The 13,063-nt window shown below is 44.5% G+C and overlaps 1 long non-coding RNA gene across 1 annotated transcript; it reads left to right on the top strand.

The window, feature by feature from the left end:
• The first annotated feature begins 6,513 nt into the window (after positions 1 to 6,513).
• LOC100191775 (uncharacterized) lies at positions 6,514 to 9,484 on the top strand. Its single transcript, NR_160019.1, has 3 exons — positions 6,514 to 7,472; positions 8,023 to 8,184; positions 9,241 to 9,484. It is a non-coding gene; the product is annotated as an uncharacterized lncRNA (long non-coding RNA).
• Positions 9,485 to 13,063: the final 3,579 nt, after the last annotated feature.

Genomic DNA, 13,063 nt, shown 5'->3' with positions numbered 1-13,063 from the left:
CCTAGAAACCCCTCGCAAACCGCCACGAAAATGGCCGCCTGCACGATGGAGTTGGGGTTAAAGTTATGCAGCTCCACCCTGTAGTAGTGCGGGAGCGCCCGCATGAAGCGGCACGCTAGCATCCCAAACCCCCGCTCATGGAAGGGGGTGAAACTGACCACGTACCCCAGCGGCGGAGTCGGGTCGGCCTCGCTCCCGGGGGCAATCCACTCAGGCTACGGCCCGTTGGAGAGAGGACAGAGCAAACCTTCGGTAACAAGGGCCTGCAGATCCTCCATAGTGATGGCAGAGAAAGGCCATGGGTCACGCGGTGGAATGACGGTCGCCTTGTCAGCCATCGCCAAGCAGAAGCGGTGGAGGCGGAGGGCATGAGGTGCGCGGTTTTCACTTCTCTGTCTACTCTCTTAGGTTGCGAAAACAAAAGCAGAAGGCAAGCGCAAATGACAGGGTAAAGAACCACCGCCGGCCCCTCTTTCGGGTATATAAAGGCCCGGGCGAGATCCACCCAAAACTTCGCACGAACCCTTTGTGAATTTCAAACTCAAAGGCAAAACGTTTTTTCCATTCCTCGAACGACTCGCGCACGCGCAACAGATGTCCCGCGAATCGCCCGTCCCGTCGCATTAACTCCCTGGCAGGGCACACGACACCTCTGGCAGGCGAAGCGGGCGTCGTTTCGCCTCCGTCATGATGACCGCCTCAAAAAAGGTGCGCCACATTGTTTAAATTTATATCATGTTTTCCTTTTCCCCTCTCTCTCTTGCCACAGGGATCGGGAAAGGGGATATTTCAAAAGGATCCTTCTCAGCAAAGGAAACGGGCCCCGAGCCCTCCTACTGATCAGGGGTTCGAAGGTTGCGCCCTGCGGGGTTCGGCAACCACCCCAGAGCACTCGGGCTCCGAGCCCTTTACTGATCAGGGGATCGAAGGCTAGCCCCTCGGAAGGGTTTGACAGTCGCCCCAGAGCATGCAGAGTGAGGGATGAACCTAGGTACGTCCGTTACAAGGCTGAGGCTTGGGCTACGCTCCCGAGGTACCCTAAGACATTTCCGAGACCAGCGGGAACAATTTGTAATGGAATCCCATCGGAGGGAGGCACCGAGCCCTCGGACCCTATCAAATGGGTCCGGGTCCAGCGAATCACCTGCAGGTACTTTTGGAACGCGCCTCCGGGCCACTAGCCGACCCTTATCGAACGGGGCTCGGGCGTCCGCTCGGACTACCCGATAGGAACTCACTGGAAACACCATGTTCAGCGCCCACCGAGGGTAACATGGCGCCTTCCCCCCCTCCTCCTTGCAGAAAGGCGACGAAGGGGCGTACAATAAAAAGTCGAGACGGTCCTCGATCGTCCTCTCGCTCCGTGTAGAGGCTCGGAGGCTACTCTCGCACCAGGCTACGGCCAAATTGTTGACCACGTCGACAAATCAGCTTAAAAACTCGAAGCCTGACCATGCACCCGGGCTGCAGCCAGGTCGCATGAGGGAACGACAAGGCCAACCGAGAAATCACGAAAAAATTAAGACCTCAGAGGAGTCAAACCACTCCTCCGAGGCCTCGGGGGCTACACCCGACGGGTGCGCTCGCGCGCACCTATCGGAACAAAATATAACCGAGAAAGGCTGGTCCCCTTGCAAAAAATCCGGCAGAACCTCCAAGCGAGTGCCTACACTCCCTTTGAGGCTTGGGGGCTACTGTCGGGTACCGTAATTAGAGGTACCCCCAATACTCCTAAACATGGCTGAAAAAGCGTCTTCAGAACAAACCATAAAGACTGATAAGCACGGTTCAAGTCAAGGCCTCGTCTACCAAGGGACGCGATCTTGTCTCGCCCGAGCCCGACCTCGGGCAAGAACAGTAGTCCCGGATGGATTCACGCCTCGCCCGATGGCCTCCTCAAGCAGTGGGCGCACCCCCGGCTCGTCCGAGGCCAAGCTCGGGCAAACTTTGTCGTACGGCAACCTCGGCCATATCGCCTTACCACCGACCGTATCGCATGCACATTTAATGTGAGGATCACCTGACATTATATCCTGACGCGCGCGCCTCAGTTGGCAAGGTCGAAATGACCGTAGTCACTTTGCCCCCTTTACTGATCGACCTGACAGGAAAACAACACTATTCACCCTGTTTCGACTACTGTGCCAACCACCAGGGTAAAGCTAACGACAGTAAGTCACGACCTCCCCCGAGTTTAGCCTCGGGCGCAACAGGGAGCTTCGCCTCGCCCGACCTCAGGCCTCAGGAGAAGGTCTCCGCCTCGCCCGACCCCAGGCCTCGGCCTCAGCCTTGGCCTCGGGAGAAGGTCTCCGCCTCGCCTGACCTCAGGCCTCGGCCTTAGCCTCGACCTCGGGAGAAGGTCTCCGCCTCGCCCGACCCCAGGCCTCGGCCTCAGTCTCGGCCTCGGGAGAAGTCACAACCTCGCCCGACCTCATCCTCGGCCTCAGCCTCGGCCTCGAGAGGAGTCACAACCTCGCCCGACCTCATCCTCGGCCTCAGGAGAAATCTCCGCCTCGCCCGACCTCGGCCTCGGACTGATTACGCCACAGGGGATACATCATTACCCTACCCCTAGCTAGCTGCCTCAGGCTACGAAGGAACAAGACCGGTGTCCCATCTAGATTACTTCGGCAACAGGTAATGATGGTTCCCTGCATGCGTCCATGACGGCTCACTCCAAGGCCAAACTCTCTCTCTCTCTCTCGACGCTTGTAACCCCTACTACGAGCATCCCGGTGCAAGATAATATAAGCCTCATCCTCCCTCTTGTGTTTCATCTTGCATCAACCCATCTGGGCAGGGACATGCAGCATCAAATTCACTGGTCGGTTGAGGGTCCTCGAAGGTCCAAAACACCGACAAATATACAGATGTAAAAATGAAAAATGGTGTTCCATTGTCCTTGCATGATATTATAGTAGCCTAAGAAAACATAATATGGTCATGCATCTACAGAAAATAATTAGTTTTAGATTTAACTTGCTCTCACATGCTTTATTGCATTAAAAATTTATTATTTTTGTAGTAAATAAAATATAAAACCTGAGCATATGAAATTTATACATTAGACATGATTTGTCATTACCTATGTGCCTCATAAAAATTCCAGCCCTAAATTAGATAGTTTCATATGGTGCTAAAATAACACCCATTTTATAATTATAAGAAGAGTTAGTAAAAATTAGAAGTAAACAAAAGCTGGCATGTCTCTTGGAATGTTTAAATTATATCTTAGTAACAATTAGAGATTAAATGGTTGTGTCATGTTAGTTTAGAGCAAAATATTAGTGGTGCTTCACCATAATTTTATGTAGTGTCGGACTTGTGTGTCGAAGTTCATTATTTTGGTGGTTGCGTTAAGTTGAACGAAAGTGTCTCAAGTGCATGCAGCGATATGGTTGTATTGAGATAGTAAATTAGAAGAGTTGCATGATATGAGGTTCGATCAATGTAGTTAATAATGATTTGGTCTGTAGAGAGGAGGTGACATGCCGAAGTAGTCATCGCTTCCTCTACGGTTAAGTTGGGGTTATGTGTGATAATGTTGTTTATGTGGTCAATGTGTAGTGAAATTTGTTTATGACGTGCAATATGATTAGAAATGTGAAGAATGGATAGGGTGTTTCGGAAGGGTTAGCCAATAGGTTCGGTCAAGCATGGTAGAGGTTGAATCGCTTATGTTGTAGAGTTAATGCTCTTCATGTTAGATCTCCTAAAAATATGATGTTTTATGTGACTTTTGTGTTATCCAATTTAAGTTGAGCAATGGTTAAGAAAAACTGATTAATATGCTCCAACCCATGTTTTTGAGTTGCAATGTCTAAAATGGTTTGCTAAGTTTATACTGTGTTAGCTAACTCTTGTTAAGTAAGAGTCAATTACGTTAAGTGATTGTTATATATATGTTGTGTTTCGGATTGCGATGATAATAGGCAAGCCGACGTGTATGTTGTATAGCAGGTTGTGTCGTTGCTCTGGTTAGCCGACTTGTTAGATGGCTTGGTTAAGCTCGCAGTTACGATGATTTGCTTGTTGTGGTCTAAATGCGCATAGTTATGGTCGCGGATGAAAAGTAGTAGTGCTCATGTGATGTCTAAGTAAAATGCAAATTATTGTGTGAAGCGCGCATCGATATACATATATGTACCGGGTACGATTATTGTGATGGATGTGTTTGTTAATTGTGTGTGGTAATTCTAGCGCACGAAATGACTTGGATAAAAATTAGTAAGTCGAATTGTTGGTCCTCATTTGATTATTTTAACTCTAACAAATGGTAAAGTGTAAGAGTAATTCCAGTCTCTTTGAACATGCCAATTCTTGAAGTAAATGGGAGCTGAAATTTATTAGTTGTTGTTTTGGACTGCACACACTGTTTGCGTCGTGCTATTTGTTTAATAAACTAAAATATGTTTTCTGTAGAAAAGTCATATATAAAAGTTGTAGATAACTTGATTATCTTGCTTGTGTTAAAATTTGACATCCATAAGTCTGATCGTTTAGAAGCTATGTTTTTCACAAGTTCAGTAACTGAATCTGTCCAATTTCGGTACAGATTTCAGAGATTGCATTGTTTGCTTAAGTTCAGTTTAGAATCAATCCTTGTCAATTATAAGAAAGTTGTAGATACATTCTTTATCTTACTTGTGTTAAATTTTCATGACAATAAACCTGATAGTTGGAGAGTTATGAATTTTATAAGATGATTGTTGTATTTTGTCCACTGTCAGAACAGATTTCGAAAACTGTATTGTTTGATTTAGTTAAACATAGAATCACTTCTTAGTGATTATAAAAGTTATGTAGTACTTTTTCTAAGCTTTCCAAAAAGTCTTGGATCACTCTTTTGGTGGTCTGAAGATTAAGTTATAGGTGTTTGAAGTGTGAAGTCTGAATCTGTCCAAATCTGGACAGCAACGCCTTCTAGTGTCTTTTATCCTTAATTGCATATTGAATCACCTTGATATGTTTATAAATGTTCTGTTGGCCATTTCATTAACCTTCTATAAAATCTGGGATCATCAGAATTGGGCGCATGAATATCTAGTTATGGATTTTTAAAGTCGCAAGTCTGAATCTGTCCAAATCTGGACAGAGCTGTCGTGTTAGCACTTTTTGACCTTGCTAAGTGTTGAATAGTGTTGAGGTAAAAATATCAAAGTTGTAGAGCCCTTTTTAAGCTTTTCAGAAAGTACTAGTTTGCTATTTTTGGATTAATATTTGAAGAGTTATGATTAAAACAAGTAATTGCTATGTTGCTGTCCAAAAATCTGCAAGTGCTCATTTGATTGTTTAGTTCACTCTTTTTGCTAAAAATATTTGGTTAGCACTTAATTAATATAGACTTGCCATGATTAAGCTTAATATTGCATGCATGTCATGTTTTATATGTTTCTTTCTGTAACACCCCAGGTGTTTACCTCCTGTTAAGCAGCGACTATGGATGTAAGCACGTGATATCAGTGGATAAAACAGATGCTAAATTTTAATCATCTTCGCCCATCGCGATTTTAATATCGCATCTGTTTCGTCTGTCGCGAATCCGACATCGTTTGGTTTGATCCGTCGACATCTGGCTAAAACTCAGCCTTGTAAATTTTTCCTCAAACAAATTCATTTAGAATTCAACAAATAAAGTTTTCAGTTCAAAATAATCTCGACCCCGTGTGTTATCTGAGAAATCGTGTTCAAAGAAAATGACGTGGTCTAGTCCGTTATTTCTTGCTCTACTCTGAGCATTCGGGTAGCAGATGAATTTATCGAATCTCGTTTGCTGGTGAATTTAGAGATGTTCGGATCACGCGCGTAAGTGAATATGAAAATCAGAAAATATGTAAAATTTGGAGCCTCGCGCTGTCCGAACAGAACGATCCGCTAGCTCATTAAGTGAATCGTTTCTCTCAGCATGTTATTCTTGGCGTCAGATCAAATGATCGATAGCTGGTGTGACTCATAAAAATTAGACTGGATTAAATACAGTCTAACATACCGAAGTCGATCTCGTTTGGTCCGGTCCATGTATTTCTAGCTCCGCTCTAAATTTTTAAATATAAATAGCGGGTGAAAATTCATCTGACTCCGAAGTATTCACCAAATTAAATCCGGTTCAAATATTGTTGTCGATATTATTTTGTTTGGTCCTTTTATATATCTTATAAACCCTCATTTATACTCCAAAATATATGCATTTTACTATTGTAAAAAGAAGTAAAAATGGAAAAATGATTCTCTAAATATCCTACCGTCATATCTCTTGAGCCTTATCCTTGTCGTAGTCTCTTAAGCAGGTAAGTCAAGCTCCCTGGAATTCTCTACACGCACTCTCTTTCTCCTATCCTTATCTGCCATTTTGTCGTCGTATTTATCTTCCTATGGAACTCGCTCTGCTTCCTGGGAAAAATCCCGCCGCTTGGAGCTGGCCTTCTCCCTCACGTTTCTCTCTCCCTCATCTTCCTTATCTACTACGCGCGCTGGATTTCCACCGTATCCCAACTCGGCTGGTCGCGGCTCTTTCTCTGGCCGCGCGCGAGCTCCTCTGCTGAACGCTGCTGTTCGGCTCCCTGCTGCGTCTCCCTGCCATGGCATGCCCAGGCTCCAGCTCGCCCTGCGCTAAGATTCCGTCTCCCTCTACGCATCTCTCTCTGGTCGCTCGCTCTCAGTGGAGCTCGGTCTCCATCTGCGTGCAGCCGTCGAGCTCCCCTGCTCGCTGGTCGCCCTTCCCTCTATCCGCTTGCGCGCAGCCGCGTCCCTGCTCTGCTCGTCGGGCGCGCAGGTCCTTGCTGGTGCTCAGCTCCAGTCGACCGCGCGCGCTGCTCCCTGCACTCGCCTGGCGTTCGCCCCTGCCTTCCCATGGCCGGAACTCCCAGCGCCGCGGCTACCTTTCTCTGGTGCTTGGCTAGCTCGCCGTCGGGCTGGCTCAAGCCCCATCGCGGCACTCCAGCTCGCCTAGTCTCCGCGCCGCGACACTCCCTCTGGTCCGCGCTTCCTTCAGCTCGGCCATGGCGAGTCCCTCCCGTCTCTGTTCTTTCCCTGCTTGCGTCGTGATCTCCCAGCTCCTCAATACTTGTTCAGTCGTCTCGGTTCGCTCGGCCTCAAATTCCAGCGCCTCGCCGCCTCGCCCTACTCTCGTGGTTCGGCGACAGCCGGCGCGAGCCTGGCCGTGGCGGTGTTGTGGTGTGGGGACGTCGTGCGCGTCGCGACAGCTGTCTTGGCCGCGAAGCAGTCCGCGCCATAGAATTCGCCCGACCGCGACATTGCTTTACTTCTCGCGTCGTTGCTCGCCAAGTCCTTTCTCAGTCCGCGCCATAAAATTCACTTGGACACGATCTCGTCGTCGTTCCGCGTGTCGTCAAGAAATCCCAAGAATCGGGTGAAGACGGAGTTAGCAGCGCGATATTCCCCAAGCGCTCGACAAATTGCCTGGATCGGAAAATCGCTACCGATCTCGCGGATTCGTGTCAGCTGTGGAAACGGTAAGCTGATAAATTATTCAGAATAGTTCGATCGGTGAATAAATTAATGCGCTAGTGCGATGCTCATTTAGGTGCTCAATAAATTGCGCAAGTCACGAAACTCTCGTCGACTTCGCAGTTCTTGCGATTATTGAGCCAGGTTCAGTTATAGCGAGTTATTTCACTATTCCGGTCAATTAGTGGAATTAGTGTCCCGAGTAGAATTTTAGTAGGCATGTGTGCTGATGAAATATTTTAATCACTTATAAAGGTGTAGTATAATTTATAAAGTAAGGGATAAGTTTAGAATTTAAATAATTAATTGATAAGTTGTGATTAGGCTAATTGTATTTCATGTGTATAGTTTGTTGTTCGTGATGTTTGCGTGATGTTTGCGTTAGGTTCGAGAAGCGTAATTATTACGCGTAGTCATATATTAATAACTAGTGTTTTTGGTATAAAATTGTACAACGCCTCGCCGCTAGGTGTTTAATTCGCTATCGCGTAGTAATATTTAGGTTTGAAATATTCCGGTCTATATGCATTCATGTGCATAATGCATTTCATTCAGGTACGTGAATTAACCACGCGATGCGGAGAACCAGAACTGAGTCGACCATAAGATGGTGCTGATGAACGGAACTGGAGATGGACAGACGATGCAAGTATCGGGACAAAGGATGGTCGTCAAGTGATCGACGTCTAACAAACACTAACCTAGTGTTTATTCCAGGCAAGCCCCGGTGCATGCAACCCCTTTCCTTGTGTTTTTAAATACTTTTTGCACACTTAAGTCTAGTGAAATGTGCATTAGGTTCATAGGAGTTACTTGAAACCCTTTGATGCATTGCTTTCCTTGATATCCATACCTTTATAGATACTTCTGTGAAGTATCAAAATATGATTTACAAAAATGCTTAGCCTTGCTTAGATCTTGTGGATAGAGGTTGTCCTCAATTTAACCATGGAGAGGATGGCTTCTACCTGCAAGAATATTTTCATTTGGAGCAATAGTGGGATCTTACTGCAGAGTTCCCTTTGATGCTCTTTTCATCCTAAGGAACACAAACAATCCTAAGGATGGAAGTACTTAAATCGGGACTTGGGCTAGGAACAGGTGATGCTCCGCCCAAGTTAGTTAAGGATTGGATGCGTATGTAGGCCTGTATGATCAAGGACTATCTTAACTAGCCACATGCCCTGGATATGGGACAGGGTAAGCTTGAACTCGGCTATTCCATGCATGAAAAGACAATCGCGCACTGGGAGTGGAGAGATGGCGAGAGTGGCACGTACCCTCCTGGCAAAGGATCGCCTAAAAGGGGTGGTGTGCTCTCGGGTGGCGTGGACCTGTTCATGTAGTGGAGGATCCGTGGGAACGGTTGACATATGCAAGGGTTAAGTGCTACATATGTCGTGTGGTTAGAGATCCTCAGCTGAGTAAATCGATTCGGATCGCCGTTATATCCCCGGACAGTGGAGACTTGAGCTCCGACCTACAACCTAAGTCAGGAAGTGAACATTATGAATAAAAATGATGTTGTATTGATGAGATGGTGAAATTAGACTAGATGCAAACAGAGTCTACTAATATTTAATCTGACGTTAAAACATTGAAAGTAAGGACTCACATTAGTAAGCTTTTTCTGCAAAAGTATCTAAGTTGATTCTTGCTAAAAGCCTCTCCTTGATTCCTAAATCCAGCATACCCTTGAGAGTCTTTTCTTTAGTCGGGTAAGTCTTGCTGAGTAATTCCATACTCAGGGTTTTATTCCCTGTTGTTTTTCAGGTTATAGTTTTTGTGCTGCTGTTGATGGTGTTAAGTGCCGGTGGGCTCGGCCTTCTTATATAAGTATACCCCGCCTTTATCTTCTTATTGAGGATGGTCACTTGAGCTAGCATATATTTCAAAACTATAAATAATTTATAACCGTTCAAAGTTTCTTTCTTTGAATCAATGTAGTAATCACTCTGATCATGTACGAAGTAAAATTTTTGTAACTTGTAAAATTTGGTAATAAGATTTCCGCTGCAAAATATTGGTGTGTGTGATTTGTATTACTTAATCCCGCGGTTCTGGTTGTGAGTGGTTTATCCGGGGTCCCTGGGACACTCGGACAGATCCTGTTAAGTTATCTGGTGCACATGCATAGCCGTCTGAGGTCTTTGAGACAAGGACAGGTGCATGTGGGCCCAATAACTTGGGAGGTTCTGCCACAGCTGGTATCGATCCGTGGGAATAGTAGACATCAAGGTTTACGAGAAACATATGTCGTGTGGTTAGAAATACTCAGCTGAGTAAATCGATTCGGATCGCCGTTATATCCCTGGACAGTGGAGACTTGAGCTCCGACCTACAACCTAAGTCAAGATGTGAACACTATGGATAAAAATGATGTTGTATTGATGAGATGATGAAATTAGACTAGATGCAAACAGAGTCTATTAAATATTTAATCTGGCGTTAAAATATTGAAAGTAAGGACTCACTTTAGTAAGCTATTTCTGCAAAAGTATCTAAGTTGATTCTTGCTAAAGCCTCCCCTTGATTCCCAAATCCAGCATATCCTTGAGAGTCTTTTCTTTAGTCGGGTAAGTCTTGCTGAGTAATTCCATACTCAGGGTTTTATTCCCTGTTGTTTTTCAGGTTATAGTTTTTGTGCTGCTGTTGATGGTGTTAAGTGCCGGTGGGCTCGGCCTTCTTATATAAGTATACCCCGCCTTTATCTTCTTATTGAGGATGGTCACTTGAGCTAGCATATATTTCAAAACTATAAATAATTTATAACCGTTCAAAGTTTCTTTCTTTGAATCAATGTAGTAATCACTCTGATCATGTACGAAGTAAAATTTTTGTAACTTGTAAAATTTGGTAATAAGATTTCCGCTGCAAAATATTGGTGTGTGTGATTTGTATTACTTAATCCCGCGGTTCTGGTTGTGAGTGGTTTATCCGGGGTCCCTGGGACACTCGGACAGATCCTGTTAAGTTATCTGGTGCACATGCATAGCCGTCTGAGGTCTTTGAGACAAGGACAGATGCATGTGGGCCCAATAACTTGGGAGGTTCTGCCACAGCTGGTATCGGAGCAGGATTAAGTATATACGGTCATATACGTATTTTCAAAACAAAATTTTTGGTTTTAGAAAACCTATTTTCAACTAAACACATTGTTTGGCTTTGAAAAACAGTTTTGAAAAACTATAATGCTAGCGACATCCTCTGTTAAGCCCTAAATTAAGGACTATCAGGTGGCTTATTTAAGAACCACTAACCCACAACCGGGGGTATTGCATACATGTGTATTGTTATTTTTGAGGCCATTCAGTTTTGAATGGATCGACGCTCAAGGTAAGGTGAGATGTGAGAGCATGACCGAACAAACGTCGATCTAGGGAAGAGTGTAAAAAGCGCTTGATTATATACATGTTCTACATATGTATATATGAAGGCTGCGATGTGGAGTAATTACTTTTTCGGGAATTCAGTACCCCATGGATGTGTATGGGTATATAGACATGGGAATACTGAGAAGTGTAATGTACTCTTAACGACGCACCTACGCTCAGGTAAGAAGGTGAGTTACCATAATGAGTTGCCCTATGGTTAAAGTGTGGCAACGGCGCCTATGCGTGGCTCGGCGCTTAATGATGAGCTGGCCTCCATATAGCAATATATGGAGTATAAACTGTGATAAACTGTCATGTGTGAATTGCATCATGGGAAAATGGGTTGTAATGGAATTTTCTGCAGGTACACTAACCCCGAAAACGTATGTGTAGCTCACGACTAGAAAAATACCGTGAGAGAAAGTATGCCACCGAGATAGAACGTTATTGCCACATTATGTTGGCAAAAACTCAGTGAGGACGAATAAGACGAGCATGCATCCTGATTGTTGCATCATGTTTGTCACCTATACACCCAAAATGCTTCTCTCATCTTTATTCCAGTAACCATTGATTGTAGATAATATGGTGTAATGCTGAATTATAAACTTCGATGAAATAGGTGTCCTCCATTCTTTAGGTGACCTCTTATGGTGCCTTATGTGCTTGCTCTTGTGCTTGATGTGCCGATAGAGAGTTGGTAATTGAATGACTAAACCTAAAACTAGGCCATGTATTCATTTAGTGAACCATGACCCCAAAGTTGAATTATCCATTATCACTCCATGACCAAACACATAAAAATAAATGCTTAGATAATTTCTTCATTGGACAAAAAGATAAGCTTAAAATAAGAATCTCGAGTCATGTTTCCTTCTAAAACCATTCCCTTGTTCATTTGTGCAAGCTGATGTCTCTATTCCAGTTTGCATGTTCTTGAAGATCGCAATGTTGTTTCATCAACCTAGCCTAGGAAAGACATGTCCGATCATTTTCTTAAGTTCGATGCCTTTGGTTTCCTCATATCTATCAAAGGCATACCAACTTCATCTTATGATTGTTTTCCCTCCGTATCTAATCAGATACTAATCCTTGACCTTGTAATCTCTATGATGGGCATAGAAATATGCTTGGGACTGAATTAACAGTCTCCCATCATACTCCCTCCTCAATTTATTTTAGGTTATGGCCATACCTTGTTCCTTTCATCGGGCCATGATCTATTTTGCTCTCTACTTGTAACCGTTTTGACAGGTAGAGTCTCTTTGTATATTGTCACCCTTGCCCCATCCATTGATGTCGCGCGAGATTTCTTATTGGATACGTCTGGTAATGGTGTTATGACTAAAACCAATGGTGCCGTGACGAAACCGAGGGCCTTCTGTGTGTGCGCACACATGGTTGTGCTGCTCGGCACGCGCTGGTATCACGGTTAATAGTTATAATCCATTATGAGACTATATCAATGTGTTATCTTGGCACAATCTGTTTTTGCTACGTGAGATCCTTTGTTGGTGCTAGTTCGGTGATGGTGTCATGATTAATGACTTATGGTGCCGCAGCGAAACTGAGAACCTCCTGTGAATGCGCACACAGGACTGTGCTACTCGTCGGATGCTGGTATCAAGGCCTCTGGTCATGATCCATTGTGGAACTACACTGATGTGTGATCTTCCGTGGACTCCTTCCTTGAAACAATTTCTATGTTGTTTGTCGAAGTGACCAAGCAACATCTATCATCTCTGTTGGATCAAAAAGGGCATACCCCTTTCATGTGTGGTCTCTTTTCCTTGATCTTGATAGTGACTATTCATACAAGTTCCCTTTGCATCCTTTGTGTAAAGGTGAAGCCTTGGAGCTTTTTAGTGTCGAAAGACAGCTGATTAGCTCTCAAAATGGAGATATGTTTCCCCTGCTGTTGAAATGCAGGAGTTTGTTCATTCGCTTTCTTATTAATCCAAGTATTCCCTAACCAAATGGATTTCTACCCAAGTGCATGATCACCTGGTGACCTGAGTGAACTCTCAACCCTTGGCTTACCGATGGTACTGAGAGGACCTGCTCAATGTCAAAAGTAGTTCAACAAGTTGATTTTACTAACTTGTAACTGCATTGTGAACAAAGGTTGAGTTTAGAGATCGTTTTATCGAGTTGTCTAAACTCACTTTTGTACAACCCCTCTTAAGGAAGTACTTTCAAGAATCGAGATTAAGTCTGCCAGT

Source organism: Zea mays, chromosome 6, assembly GCF_902167145.1.
Source record: "Zea mays cultivar B73 chromosome 6, Zm-B73-REFERENCE-NAM-5.0, whole genome shotgun sequence".
Taxonomy (NCBI): Eukaryota; Viridiplantae; Streptophyta; class Magnoliopsida; order Poales; family Poaceae; genus Zea; species Zea mays.
The sequence above is the reverse complement of the archived record's forward strand: the minus strand, read 5'-3'. Positions and strand labels throughout refer to the sequence as shown.